Consider the following 14,691-nt stretch of genomic DNA (forward strand, 5'->3'; position numbering starts at 1 on the left):
TTTTTCTCTTCCGATTTTCACCATATACTGATTGAATATGAATCATGATTTCTAGCATAGCAATGATTGTCTGATTTTCAATCATTTTTAATGTTCTCATCAGCGGGAGAATATACCGTTGAGATTTTTCGAACAAAGTAAGAACATGAAAAGAAAGTGGGTAGTAGCTCAGGAGTGAGGATAAATGTATTACCTGTTTGCTCAATTAAAAGCATGATATGTGGTAAAATCATGGTTTTCAGCATTCTCCAGCCGGGGCTTAGGGAGATCTTTGGCGGGCTTTGGAGCCTTTTCTAGAGGGAATTTATAGCATGAAGAAACAAAAATTAATAAGGATCGTCTCTGCCCCCAGGCTGGGGGTCCTGCCCCGTGGACAGGACAGCCATAAAACTATTTGCCCATTGACACAACCTGTTCATGGGTAAAATCACTAAGAATGAAGAATTTTTTCATCATGCGAAATTGTACCAGTGAATGCAATTCAGTAAAAGCATCACAATCTATAGAAACACTAAATGTATTGAATAATGTATGATGAGTTTCTTCAAAAGTTCACTTTTGAATGGTACAAAATGCATGTCAGTATCAAGACATATAGCAAGTCGATGGAGGAAAAGCAAACAACATAACAGAATATCTGTTCTGTAGTTACTAATGTTTGCACATATGATGTCAGTCTATTTCAGCAAATTTTGCAATCACACTAGCGCAATATGTGGCTGTTATAAAATGACTGCTACCACTGTTTTAGGTAGAACTTCATTTTACCACTCAACTAAGAAACCTAGGGCATTTTTATTTTAGGAATTCCAAACCCCCAAGAAGGGAAGATATAAGTCATGAAATTTCAACAATCGGAGATGAACCGTTTGGGTGTGATTGCATGTCAAAATAACTTTGCGATCAATATGGAAGCATCCATTGTTCTAATGTTAATCAACAGTTTATCAAGGATAGATCATGTTCAATGTAATGTTCCAATACCAAACGATTGTTTTCAGATAACACAATGACATCGGTGTAGCTGGTATCATACATATAGCCATGCAATTCATTTTATATTGTTTACATGGTTTAAAAATATAATTAGGCCTATCACAGATTCCTGTGAAACATGTTTCTTATTAACACTAATTTACCAACATCTAAATCAATTTTTGTAGCCTGCATTCGATTCGACGAGAAAAGCTTTTACACCAACAATAAATAAAATCTTTTTTTGATTTTTTTTGAAACCCCCTCTCCATTTTCGTAAAACTATGTGTATGTTTCTATTATTTTGTTTTTCTGTTTTAGTTTGTTGATGCTGTTTACTAATAAGCAACTGTGTTTTTTATTATTCATTATAAACTTGCAATGTATCATCCAGTATCGGTCTCTAGACCCCTTGGCTGATCTTTTTGTTTCATCTTGTATTTATGTACAAATATAAAACAATAAAAAAAAATCAAGTTGAACAGAATTTTTAAGCCCTGCCAAATGCGTTTCTCAGGTACAAGAAAAAAAAGCAAAAGATTGGTTCTGTGAGCTTTTTCTCACTTTTCTAGGACTTCATAACTCTATACTAGTAGACACATTTAAATATAACCTAATGTTTTTTCTGAAACAGCAGCAGGCACCTATGGAAACTAAACAGATCAGTAACTTGATGCCAATATTACCATCCTTTTATTCAATGCCAGAATACAAATACAACACCACAACAGGCAAAATGCCCAGCGAGGTGGCTGAGAAAAAGATGCCCATAACAAATATGGATGTCATATATTTCAAAAATAAAGCAACCCAATTAAAAATGTAATTAGAAACATTATAAACAATATATACACATGATAAAATATTATACAATGCCCATAAAGAATACTTATGGTCGTCTTATTCTAAGTATGGATAGCTTCTCGATTTACCCCAACATGTTTATCATATTTCTATTTAAATGTGCCAATTGTGTTACAATTTACTACCTCTGGGAGTAAGCTATTTCACTTATTAACAACCTTATTAGAGAAAAATTCCCCGCAACACCATAGCCTTGCATTGTCCCTCACCAAATCGATACTGGTATCACCTTGTAAAAGCAGTCGATTGGCGGTGTACTAGAAGTCCATGGTCCATCCTATCCATCCCATTGAAAATTTTGAACACTTCGATCACATCTCCTCGACACCTGCGTTCATCCAATGTAAACATATTCAAAAAATGTAGTCTCTCTACATAACTCAAGCCCCGTGTGCCAATAAGGACACATGTAGCTCTTCTCTGCACCCCTTCAACCAAGTCTATGTCTCTCCGTAGGTATGGTCTCCAAAACCTTACAGCATACTCCAGTCCAGAACGAACTAAGCCTCGAAAAAGCGAAAGAATGACTTTAGGAGAACGCGAAGAGATCTTCTTGAAAATGAGACCAATCATTCTATTTGCTTTTTTGACCACCGCTGAACAATGTTCAGAAAACCTAAGCCACTCGTCAATGAGAATTCCCAAATCGGTGACCCTAGTTGCATCCGGGATAGTGACACCATTCAACTCGTAAGAGAACCATGGGTTCCTCGAACCAAAATGAGCTACCATGCACTTATCAACGCTAAACGTCATGCTCCATTCATTTGCCCATGCTGCAATCCTGTTTAAGTTGGTCTGGAGCAACTCCCTATCGCTTTGATTCACCATTACCCCCATTAGCTTCACATCATCTGCGAATTTGCTAATTATCCCATCGATACCCTGATCGAGTTTATCAATAAAAAGTGAAAAAAGTATGGGGCCAAGGACACTTCCTTGAGGAACTCTACTTGTGACAATGTAAAAACACGCCTTTTTCGAACAAAAGGGTATGACATCGTGCAAAACAGAGGACAGTTTCGTACTAAATTCCTCCCATTGACTTACCACCCCTTCTGATTCCAACCTGTCTTTGAAAACTTCCGCTAACCTTCCTCTCAGAACATCAAAGTTAGTTCTTCGAAAGCAAGGAACCAGTCTTTTGTTATCAACCTTACCCGAGGAAAAGTTACCGTGAAATCTGACGATACGATGATCACTGGAAGAAAACTCTTCCCCTACCGAAACATGCTTAACAAGATGCTCAGAACTAGTGAGAACTAAATCCAAAATAGCAGTACCTCTAGTGGCTTCTGATACATGCTGATACAAAAAATTTTCGAGCACCAACTCAAGAAACTCTCTTTCATACTGATCTCTCGATGAAAGATTCTCCCATTGAATACCTGGGTAATTGAAATCCCCTAGTATGAGGATCCTCTTTCGCTTACACATGTAGGAAATTTCATCATGCAATTTGGCGATGTAGTTTGGATCCCTATTTGGTGGATTGTAACAAACCCCAACAATAAGTTTATAATGTCTTTTGTTCTCAAGCTCAACCCATACAGTTTCAATATCACATTTCTTCACGTTACACTCTCTAGCCTTCAAACATGATTTCACGTATATCAACACTCCACCTTCTTTCCTATCCGATCTATTTCTGAAAAAAGTATCGCATCCTGAGATGTGTAAAAAAGATTCATCCCCATCCTTTGCCCAAGATTCAGTAATGGCTATAAGATCCAGGCCCTCCACAACCATCATAGTTTCTAAAAAATCTTTCTTACTACCCAAGCTCCTGGCATTAATTAGCACACATTTTAATTTACCCGGTGATTTATTGTCAATCGAGAAGCCATTCAAGTCAGTGGTGGGTAATTCCCCGTCAGTACTGTTATGATTAACTAACCCGCATTCCCGACTATGTGGTCTGGGAGTAAAAAACCTAACCTAAGACTATCGTAAACCTCCCTGACCCCCCTTTTATTTAGATGGATCCCATCTGAACGAAGCCACCTATCAGTAAATGCGGGAAGCTCCAAAAACGTGACCCCAAGTGAGGAGCAAATGTCCTTCAGTCCTATATTGAATTGTTGGATCCTACTCCTATACCGTCTACTACCCCTTGGCAGCACTGGAATCACTGCCACATCTGAACCCCCCTCCTCCCTAGCGGATAATAGTAAATCCCGGTACTCTGACAGAGACTCACTAATATTCGCTCCTACCTGATTCGTTCCCACCCACAGAATCACATGCAAGGGTAACTTTCGGCGATGAAAAACGTCTCGAACATTGAAAATCTTCCCCCCAGGAAGACAACAGCGCTCGAAACCCAGAAAATCCCTACACACTCTGTTCCCAAGTTCCCTAACCATAGAATTGCCGATGATTAAACCCCTATCACTATCCCCCTCTACCTCATCCACTACCACCCATTTGCCCTCTAAACTGTCGTTTTTCATGGAGATTGCTTCTTCATCAACAGGTGGCTCGACGACAAGAGGCTCTGGCTTCGTTATAACTGGGCCCTCTAGAACCCTAACTTTTCCCTGTAAGGCTTCGACCTCGAGTTCCAACCTTTCCCTATCCAAGCACCCTTTACAATTGAAACTATCAGCTACTATACCCCTAGACCAGGGAAATCTCCCGTCGCAAGCTCTACACAACACTAGTCAAGGTCCAGGCATACTAACACTATTGCTAAACTAGATAATAATTAAAAATAGGAAAATGAGAAACGTTAACAAGAAATTAAAAAAAATTACAATGCGAAATATATGTAGGGGATTGTACGAAAAAATAGAATGTAAAATAGAAGGCTCAACACTAAATCACGAAGAAAAAATATATAATAAAAGAATACAACACACTCAAAAAAAGTATTAAGCTACAAAGTGCAATTTATACTTAATAAAATTAGCCAACTATATATATATATCTGTTCACTAACCTAAAACAATAGGACCCAAAATGACAAAAAGACAGAAATAGCTGGAGCTTTTTTTGTTCTCATTTAATGCATCACAAAAAGTGAAAGATTTTTTGAGATTCCTGGAATTTTTTTTTTATTTTTTTTTTTAAATGCTTATGCGTCTCTATCGCCTTATGGTTATGGCATGAGAAAGAAAGGATTCACTTTAGAAAGGACTACTGTATCTCCGAAATAAATGTTGTGAATCTTTTTTTAAAAACATGCTTTGTCAGTAAATCTTGTGCAGGAACCAAAATGAAAACTTGTTTTTCTCTTGTCATATGTGAGTTTCTCTCTCTCTCCATCATCTACATTTATTTTCAACTTATTGAATAGAAATTTATAACAAGAATTGGTTTTAATGAATTACGAAGAAAAATATGTGAAGCGTAATAACCAAGGCCCAGATGTTGTTGACCTAAAAACACCTGAAAAATGAACATCAAAAACGTTCCAAAAAACTTGAAAAAATGCCTTAAAAATTTAAAACACAAGATTTAAAAACTAAAAGATAAAATTCCCCAAAAATGAAAAAAAATGCTATTAAAATACACTGCTGGCCACCGTAAATGCAACACCCTGAAGAAAGCATGCAAATAATATGAAATTTACAACATGCATTAGCGGAGGTGAGATATGCAAATGATTAGAATTTCAGCGCAGATGCACATCACGCGCGCCTGTGGCGCCATTTCAAAGTGCTATTTAAGGCTTGGAGATTTCGACGATTTGAAGTATGGCAATTGTGTTTTTCTTGTGGTTTTTTCAAAAAAACGATCAATTAGGCCTCGTAGAAAACAGCGATCATCTTTTGATCAAGTATCCGAGTTCGACAGAGGAAGGATCGTGGCCTACCGAGATTGTGGATTATCTTTCAGGGAAATCGGTAGTCGTGTTGGACGAAACCAAACAACTGTATTGATGTTTACTAATAAGTAACTGTGTTCCTTATTATTCATTATAAATTTGCAATGTATCGTCCAGTATGGGTCTGTAGACCCCTTGGCTGATTTTTTTTTTGTTTCATCTTGTATTTATGTAGAAAATTAAAACAATAACAATAACTTCTGCGACAGATCATAGACTCTTGTTAATGCTCTGGTGTCAGCCATGATGAAAAGCTTGATACCATATTCATTGAAATTTGACAATTCCTTGATAATTTGGAGGAATTCTGTTCGTTATTTGCATATCTTTTCTGTGACTTGGGTATGTCAGTGTCACCTATAGACTGTATTTTAGTTGTTTTTTTTTCTTGTCATAAAAAATGTCCAGTGACCTAGCAATGCTAACCCTGCGAACCATTTTGTATTTTGGTTATTTTTCTGGTTTTTATAAATTTTTAAAGTTTCTATGGACTTTTTGCCCATCCTGTACAAGAAACTCATGTTGCTTTTTTGAGATCAACATTGCTAAATAAAGGGATAATTTGTTTGAGGTTGAATCCATAATTTCTGCTTTACCATTGAGTTGGTGTTTGCATAGTAATGGTATTGATCCTTTCATTAACACAAACATATCAAATTACACTGCTGGCCACCGTAAATGCAACACCCTGAAGGAAGTATGCAAATAATATGAAATTTACAACATGCATTAGCGGAGGTGAGATATGCAAATGATTAGAATTTCAGCGCAGACGCACATCACGCGCGCCTGTGGCGCTATTTAAGGCTTGGAGATTTCGACGATTTGAAGCACGGCAATTGTGTTTTTCTTGTGGTTTTTTCAAAAAAACGATCAATTATGCCTCGTAGAAAACAGCGATCATCTTTGGATCAAGTATCCGAGTTCGACAGAGAAAGGATAGTGGCCTACCGAGATTGTGGATTATCTTTCAGGGAAATCGGTAGTAGTGTTGGACGAAACCAAACAACTGTAATGCGGATATGTGATCGTTGGATGCAGGAGGGTACGACGGACCGACGTGTTCGATCGCATCCACCTTAGTGCACCACTTCACGTGATGACAGGCGTATTGTGCGTATGGCAGTGACGGATAGCTCAGCCCCATCACGAACCATAGCACAGCACATTCAGTCTGTACCGCATCATCCAGTGTCTGCGCGTACCATTCGACGCCGTTTACAGCAGAGTGGTCTGTCCGCAAGACGTCCATTGCTTCGTCTACCCTTGACGCAGAACCACAGAGACGTCTCCGCCGCCAATGGTGCGATGAAAGAAGGATGTGGACGGCACAATGGAATGAAATTGTCTTTACTGACGAGTCACGCTTCTGTCTGCAACACCACGATGGTCGGATTCGAGTCTGGAGACACCGTGGAGAGAGGATGCTGAACAGCTGCGTTATGCACCGCCACACTGGTCCTGCACCGGGTATTATGGTATAGGGCGGTATTCGATATCACTCTCGCACTCCTCTAGTACGCATTGTCGGTACTTTAAAAAGCCAGCGCTACATCTCCGAGGTGTTGGAGCCAGTTGTCCTTCCTTACCTTCAGGGCTTGCCCACAGCCATATTTCAACAGGATAATGCGCGACCACACGTGGCACGCATTGTCCAAAGGTTCTTCGTCAATCGCCAGATTGAATTGCTTCCCTGGCCAGCTCGCTCTCCGGATCTTTCGCCGATAGAAAACATGTGGTCCATGGTTGCTCAACGATTGACCCAGATTACATCCCCAGCTGCCACACCAGATCAACGTTGGCAACGCGTGGAAGCTGCTTGATCTGCTGTACCCCAAGAACACATCCAAAGTCTCTTTGAATCAATGCCGAGGCGTGTGGCAGCGGTGATCTCCAACAATGGCGGCTACTCTGGCTACTGATTTTGGCAGGAACCACACTTCACAGAAGTCTATAAATTTAATCATTTGATGCTTGGTCAACATGTTATCTACAAAATAAATATTGTTGCGATATCTCTTGTCTTTCTTGGTGTTGTAATTTGGGTGGCCAGCAGTGTAATAATTATTTTTTTATTTCTTTAGAAACTAAACCAGTCAAATTATATTGTGTATATATGTATATATATAACTGGAGGTAAAAGAAAAAAAAATTCTCATAGTATCTATTGAAAATCACATTCATTCTCAACATTAGACTTCATCGAATTTCCGAAAAGACAGGATAAACTTCTCTCAACATCAACAGATATTGTTGGCGATATTTTGAAGGGGAAGATCTGATCTACTCACAGTGTTAATTTCTCTTCAATTTCAGACATTTCTGTAAAGACATCAAGACATCAAAAATTTTCCTACAGGCTCCAAGTCCTCTTTTCTCCCCATTATTTTTTTAAATTTCATGATAAAAAATTGGCATACCCCACTTTTAGCATGCTGACTTTATCATTAGCATCAATAAGCTACATACCTTTCTACAAGGACTGAAGGATGGAAACCAGAATACTGAAAATTGATCTTATGTACACCATCAGTTCTTCAATATTTCCAAGGCAACACAAAACTTAAGAAATCTTACTCCATGCAGCATTCTTACGGATCAAAATCATTCAACATGAATTTGCAAGTTTCGAAATTCTCCTTGCAGTACATGCAAATACTATACCATGTTCCCTTTTATATTATTGTTCAAAAGCAGGCGTATTATTGTACAAAAGCGGATTTCGGCCCAGAGAGCTGAATGGCCATTTATAATAGATGAGAGTCTTCTTACCGAGCCATGTGGCTAACACACTAGAGGCAGCTCGCTTGTAACGATGTATCACTACCTTTTTGTCTGGGTCGTAGTAATTGTTCAAACGAAAATTTTATTATGTTCCTGGAGTCATATAAGCCTGAATCAGGGTTGGTAAAAAAAACGTTTTTTTTGAAAAAAACCAAAAAACCGGGTTTTTTTGGTTTAAACCAGTTTTTTTGTTTTAAATAGTATTAACATTAAAAACAATGAAATTTCTGAAAAATTATTCAAACTTCCAATAATTAACGAAAATAAAATGTTTATTAATGTAATTAACACTATTCCCATGCTAATTAATCAATAAATATTTATTAAACTGTAACAAAAACCAACTTTTGCCATTTAATTATTTTTTGCTTAAATCAATGGATTACTGTGTAATTGAAAATTCTTTTAATGTTATTATTATTCATATAATATATAAAGGTTTTTCTCCAGTTACTTTCAGTATACTTAATTACGAAGCTATTTTGCAAAAAGTAATAAAAATTAGGTGAATATAATGCATTTAATGATGCATAAATAATGCAGATTAATTAACAATGATTTACGATATACAGGGTGATTATAACTAAGGTTCTGATTTCAAAACACTAAAAAAAGAGCGATTGTCAGAATGACTTGAAAATTGACATGAATATTCCTGAAAAAATGCAATTTTATTTGATAAAGGGGAAAAAATACTTAAAAATGTAAAATTAATGACATCATCCAACATGTGGGAAATTTGCTCGCAGAATGGAAACGATAGCCAGTCAAGGCAAAATTATAACTTAATTATAGCATTGCATGAGTCCATAATTCACGGAAACATCACAAAAAAAAGGAAGTAATTGAACAAATAACTACAACTTACTCAAAAAATGTTAAATATGTTGTCCACCGCGTGTTCTGGCTATGAGGTTGAAAGCACAAAAATTCTTGTTCAACAGCAGAATCGGAATATGCCATGGTCATAATGTGGATGTGCTTGCAATTCAGCTTTATTAAACCAAGCGTGCCCCCTTTCCCCCGTTCATATTCCTGAGGAATGAGGAACTTCTAACATATAGGGAATGTGCTGGAGATTACAATTCATCAAAGTTTGCAATCTGACCACTGTTTATAACATTTTGAGGTACCCCCACAGCCAGTAGTTGCAAGGGTTAAGGTGCGTCCTGTCAAAATGGGTCTTCAGCAGCTGCTTTGCTGGTATTGCAATGTGCATCTTCATAGAAGTTCTATCCACACACTGATGCTGTGGAAGTCCCGAAATGATGAGGTAAAATAGATTATACTGCTGGCCAAGTACAGCATCATTTACTTGCACATTTTGCACTTTTTTCTTTTGCGAAAGAAACGTCCATTGCTTCAGGAGTATCCATGCAAATTTTCAGGTCATTCCGATCAGTACTTATTGTATAGTTTTGGAATCAAAACTTAAATTATAATCACCCTGTATATAGCTGATTATTTTTCATAAATCTGTTACTACTATACAGTAGAACCTTGATTAACTGGGCTTAACAGTGTGTGTGTGTGTGTGTGTGAAAGTATAAAAAAACAACTATTGAATATTAAGACTGGGAGATATACAGTAGGAGATGTGCTACTTCTTATGGGAATGAAAATGTATGTGAGGTAATGTAACAACTAGTACACTGGTCTTTGTCCTTTAAGGACAGCTGGTGTCTTTATTGGATTATAGGACCACCTGCCCCTACCATGATGGTGTCACTACTGTAGCTGCTTCTTTGTGAAGGGAAAAAGAAAGCCTGTGAGATATGTAATACACCACTACATTTAGATGTGTGATGCAATCCTTATTCATGAATTTGCTAAAGATAGAGCATCATAATGTAGCCAAAGGTTAGAAAATGTTGTAAGAATGAGAAGTTTTGGCTTTTATATATAACTTTAAATGACTAAGATACTTCATACGAAAAATATATATATATTCTGGCCACTTTTATGAGACTTTTTGAAAAAAACCACTTATAAAATCTTATGTCATTTAAAGATATACCGTCAGAATGTACCCCAAGGATATAAAATGAGGTAAAAATGAAACATTTTGGCTAATAATGAACAAATATGATATTTTTCAGGGAAAAAAATGATATTTAGGCCACTTTTATCTGATTTTTTGAAAAAACCAGTTGGTTAAAACCAAGGTTTAAACCAAACAACCCTGGCCTGAATCCCATGATTCGCCATTCGCGAGGCAGGGTAAGATAATTAAAGTAAAAGATTTGAAAGTAAAGTCTTTGTCAGGATTCGAGGTGCTCTTGGACCTGGGGAAGCAATTATTTTTATGGCTTTCAATACAAAGGCCACGGAACGGGAGGAACATCTAGCCAACAACAGGGAATGTTCAGACATTTCGAAATGGATAGAGAAGGAAGACTGCTCATTTGCGCTGCTGTGTATCATGTGGCGAAAAATTAGAATGTGTGCGAAGAAGAAAAGTGCAGGCGCAAAAGGCAATGGTGGATGATGCCAGTCAATAAGAGCCGCAACAGGTGATTAAAATTGAAAATTAAACATAACTTTTTATACAAGATATACAGAAGACTGGATGTTGTGAAGATATTTATTATTTTAGATGTTAATTTTTTTTTTTTTTTTTTAAGGAAGGGAAAAAAAAAAAAACTCATCTCTGCCTCTACCGGGAGTCGAACCCGGGTCCCTCGAGTTAAAAAAAAAAAAATTAACATCTAAAATAATAAATATCTTCACAACATCCAGTCTTCTGTATATCTTGTATTAACAAGTGGAGAGCAACATTCATGTCATATAACTTTTTATGTAAAGAATTCAATTTAAAGTAGGTTTAACAACTGTAATTTAACAAAGAAATGACTTTGAGTAAAATTATTTCATCAAATTGTTATTTTATTAGTTGAATGCTTTAATCATTGAATTATTGCTCCACTGCATGTTTTATACATGACAATCAGGGTTGGGTTTTTGTCAAAAAAACTGGTTTCAACTGTCAAAAACCTAAATGAATGTTTTTGAATAATATTTTCAACACAACAGGTTGATAACATGATGAGAAACTTACTTTATATATTAAGTTTTATTTTTAAACAATTTACTATAATTAAAACAAAATAGATTATAATTTGAAATTTTGAATTTTTTGACATGCAAAAGAGTCTAGAACAGATTATATGTAATTTTGTGGTCTATTTTATCTGAACTACTGATTACCAGTGTTCAATTTATCAAGTGAAATAGAGCTGTTTATTCAAAATATGTGTGATAGGGCATCAGCATTAGGTTTTTGGCTTCAGAAACCAACAAAAACTTATTTACTTACGTATTAAAACAGTCAAAAATTTATTGTCAATGTTATACAAATACAACGCCACAACAGGCAAAATGCCCAACGAGGTGGCTGAGAAAAGATGCCCTTAATAAATATGGATGTCATATATTTAAAAAATTCAGCAAACCTCCAATTAGAAATGCAATTAAAAACAATATATATATATATATATATACATGATAAAATATTATACAATGCCCATAAAGAATACTTATGGTTGTCTTATTCTAAGTATGGATAGCTTCCGATTTACCCCAACATGTTTATCGTATTTCTTTTTTAATGTGTCAATTGTGTTACAATTTACTACCTCCGGGGGTAAGCTATTCCATTTATTAACAACCCTATTAGAGAAAAATTCCCTGCGACACCATAACCTTGCATTGTCCCTCACCAATCGATACTGGTGTCCCCTTGTAAAAGCAGTCGATTGGCGGTGTACTAAAAGTTCATGGTCCATCCTATCCATCCCATTGAAAGTTTTGAACACTTCGATCATATCTCCTCGACACCTGCGTTCATCCAATGTAAACATAATCAAAAAATGAAGTCTCTCTTCATAACTCAAGCCCAGTGTGGCAATAAGGACACCCATAGCTCTTCTCTGCACCCCTTCAAATCAAGTCTATGTCTCTGAGTAGGTATGGTCTCCAAAACCTTACTGTATACTCCAGTCCCGGACGAACCAAGCCTCAAAGAAGCGGAGGAATAACTTTAGGAGAACGTGAAGAGACCTTTTTGAAAATGAGACCGAGCATTCTATTCGATTTTTTGACCACCGATGAACAATGTTTAGAAAACCTAAGCCGCTCGTCAATGAGAATTCTCAAATCGGTGACCCTAGTTGCATCCGGGATAGTGACACCATTCAACTCGTAAGAGAACCGTGGGTTCCTCGAACCAAAATGAGCAACCATGCACTTATCAACGCTAAACATCATGCTCCATTCATTTGCCCATGCTGCAATCCTGTTCAAGTTGGTCTGCATCAACTCCCTATCGCTTTGATTAGCGAATAACCCCATTAGCTTCACGTCATCTGCGAATTTGCTAACAATCCCAACGATACCCTGAAAAAGAAATAAAATGAAAGAATACAAATTTTTTTAATGCGATTTGCCATAAAAGACTCTATGGAAAATCGTTCAATTTGTTGTTTTGCAACCTTTTTTGGCCATGCCCCCCCCACAAAAGTATAACCCCTTCCCCACTAAAAAGGCTGTAACAAGGGTATATGTAAGGATGGCACCCCCTCCCGTAAAACTTTGAAGAAAACCATAATTTCTCTAAAATGTTTTGAAGTAAAAATCTTTTTTTTGCTTCGTATCCCTTAAATTCCGCTGTCCTGGGTCAGAAGCATATTAACAGTGGGGCTTAGTGGTCTATAGCCCAGGGTACACCAATGTTGTCAAATAGTTCTTTTATAACCTGATAGATATGTTAAATAACAAAAAATAACTTACTTTTATGCAGATTAGTGTTATATATTTTTAATTACCGTATAATTACTGAATAATAAAATATCTATTTTGATATTTTAAATTTTCTTATCCGCACAAAATTTTATTCCATATCGAAAGTTCTCGGGCAGCAACTGTTAATGTACTAATTACCACCTAAAAATTTTATTGGCTTTTTTATTTTAATACAGAGTTTTAAAGAGTATTTTTAATCAAAGCAGAGCTGGCTGCACTTGATATTCAAAGCATTGTTTAGCACGTTTAGATACATCTTCAACTGGAAAATCATTGCATTGTAAATGATAGTAAATATACCATATAATAGTCAAACTTAGTCATTCTTACTATTGTGCTTAGAGTAAGTTATAGGAGTTTCCTAAACATTATATGGTCCAACAATTTAGTATTTTGATTGTGTGGGTAATGCTTCAAGTGGTAGTGCTATTGTAGGTATTGCTTCAAGTATCAGTGATTCTAGATAATTTAATAATAACAAAAATCAACGTTACATTTTTAGCATAAAAGAACTATTAAACACCTATATGTTACGAAAAAAGTAAAGCAGATAGTTTATATCAATACACATATATAAGCAGTTGAAGAAATTTTGGACGGTTGAGAATTTTATCTTGAATTGGAGAATATCAAATAATTTCAGTTTTTACCTTCAGCATTTATGCAATGCTCTATTCAGATTGTATAGTCCACAAGGAAAAATGCACATATCTTGTCCAAAATAATTCTGTAGACAGCAGAATATTATTTTACAATCATGTTAAGTATTTATTATATGTATAACGTAGTCACTTTAAACATTACATGCAATCGATGTATGTATTTTCAACGGGAATTTTAAAATTGAAAAGCAATATTTGAGGTTTTTGACGTGACAGTTTAAACCATCAAAAGCTACCATGCCAAAAACCTGCCAACCTTGACGACAATAAATATGTACTGACCGGCAGCAAACTGGTCTGCACGGTTGCCTGACGAAAGTATAAGTGCAACTAAAAATATGGGTAAAAATTTCCAAACAAGAAATAAGGTGTCAAAAAAAAAGAAAAAAAAAGATAGAGGGCGAAGATGAAAGAGAGATTGTCCTACAGCTAAGATACTAAACCCCTATATATATATTCACACTCCCCGAATTTTTTCTCCCCACCAAGCGTCTTCCTTTGAAATTTCCGACAAGTACAGGATTTTCTTCACACAGGCTGTGGTTTTTGCAGTTTATGTCCAACAAAGACATATTATCTTCACCTTAATTATCTTACCCTGCATCGCGAACCAAGTAATCGTGGGATCCTTGCTATATTTATTCAATAACATCGACCCTCCCCCTCCTTCTGCAACAATATGATGAAAATTCCTCTCTCTCAATACCCCATATAGGATCAGAATTTCTTTAAAATTCACTTTCATTTATTGATTGGTTAAGTGTGACAAGCTCTTGG

At 36.3% G+C, this 14,691-nt stretch overlaps 1 protein-coding gene across 1 annotated transcript in view; it reads right to left on the reverse strand.

The window, feature by feature from the left end:
- Nucleotides 1-14,691, reverse strand: part of Usp47 (ubiquitin specific protease 47) — a 507,668-nt gene that overhangs the window by 354,696 nt on the left and 138,281 nt on the right. The gene's annotated exons all lie outside the window — the stretch shown is intronic.

The sequence above is a fragment of the Pholcus phalangioides genome, unplaced genomic scaffold (genome assembly GCF_987345545.1).
Source record: "Pholcus phalangioides strain wild (caught in Gottingen) unplaced genomic scaffold, Ppha-v1.0 ptg000017l_1, whole genome shotgun sequence".
Lineage (NCBI taxonomy): Eukaryota > Metazoa > Arthropoda > Arachnida > Araneae > Pholcidae > Pholcus > Pholcus phalangioides.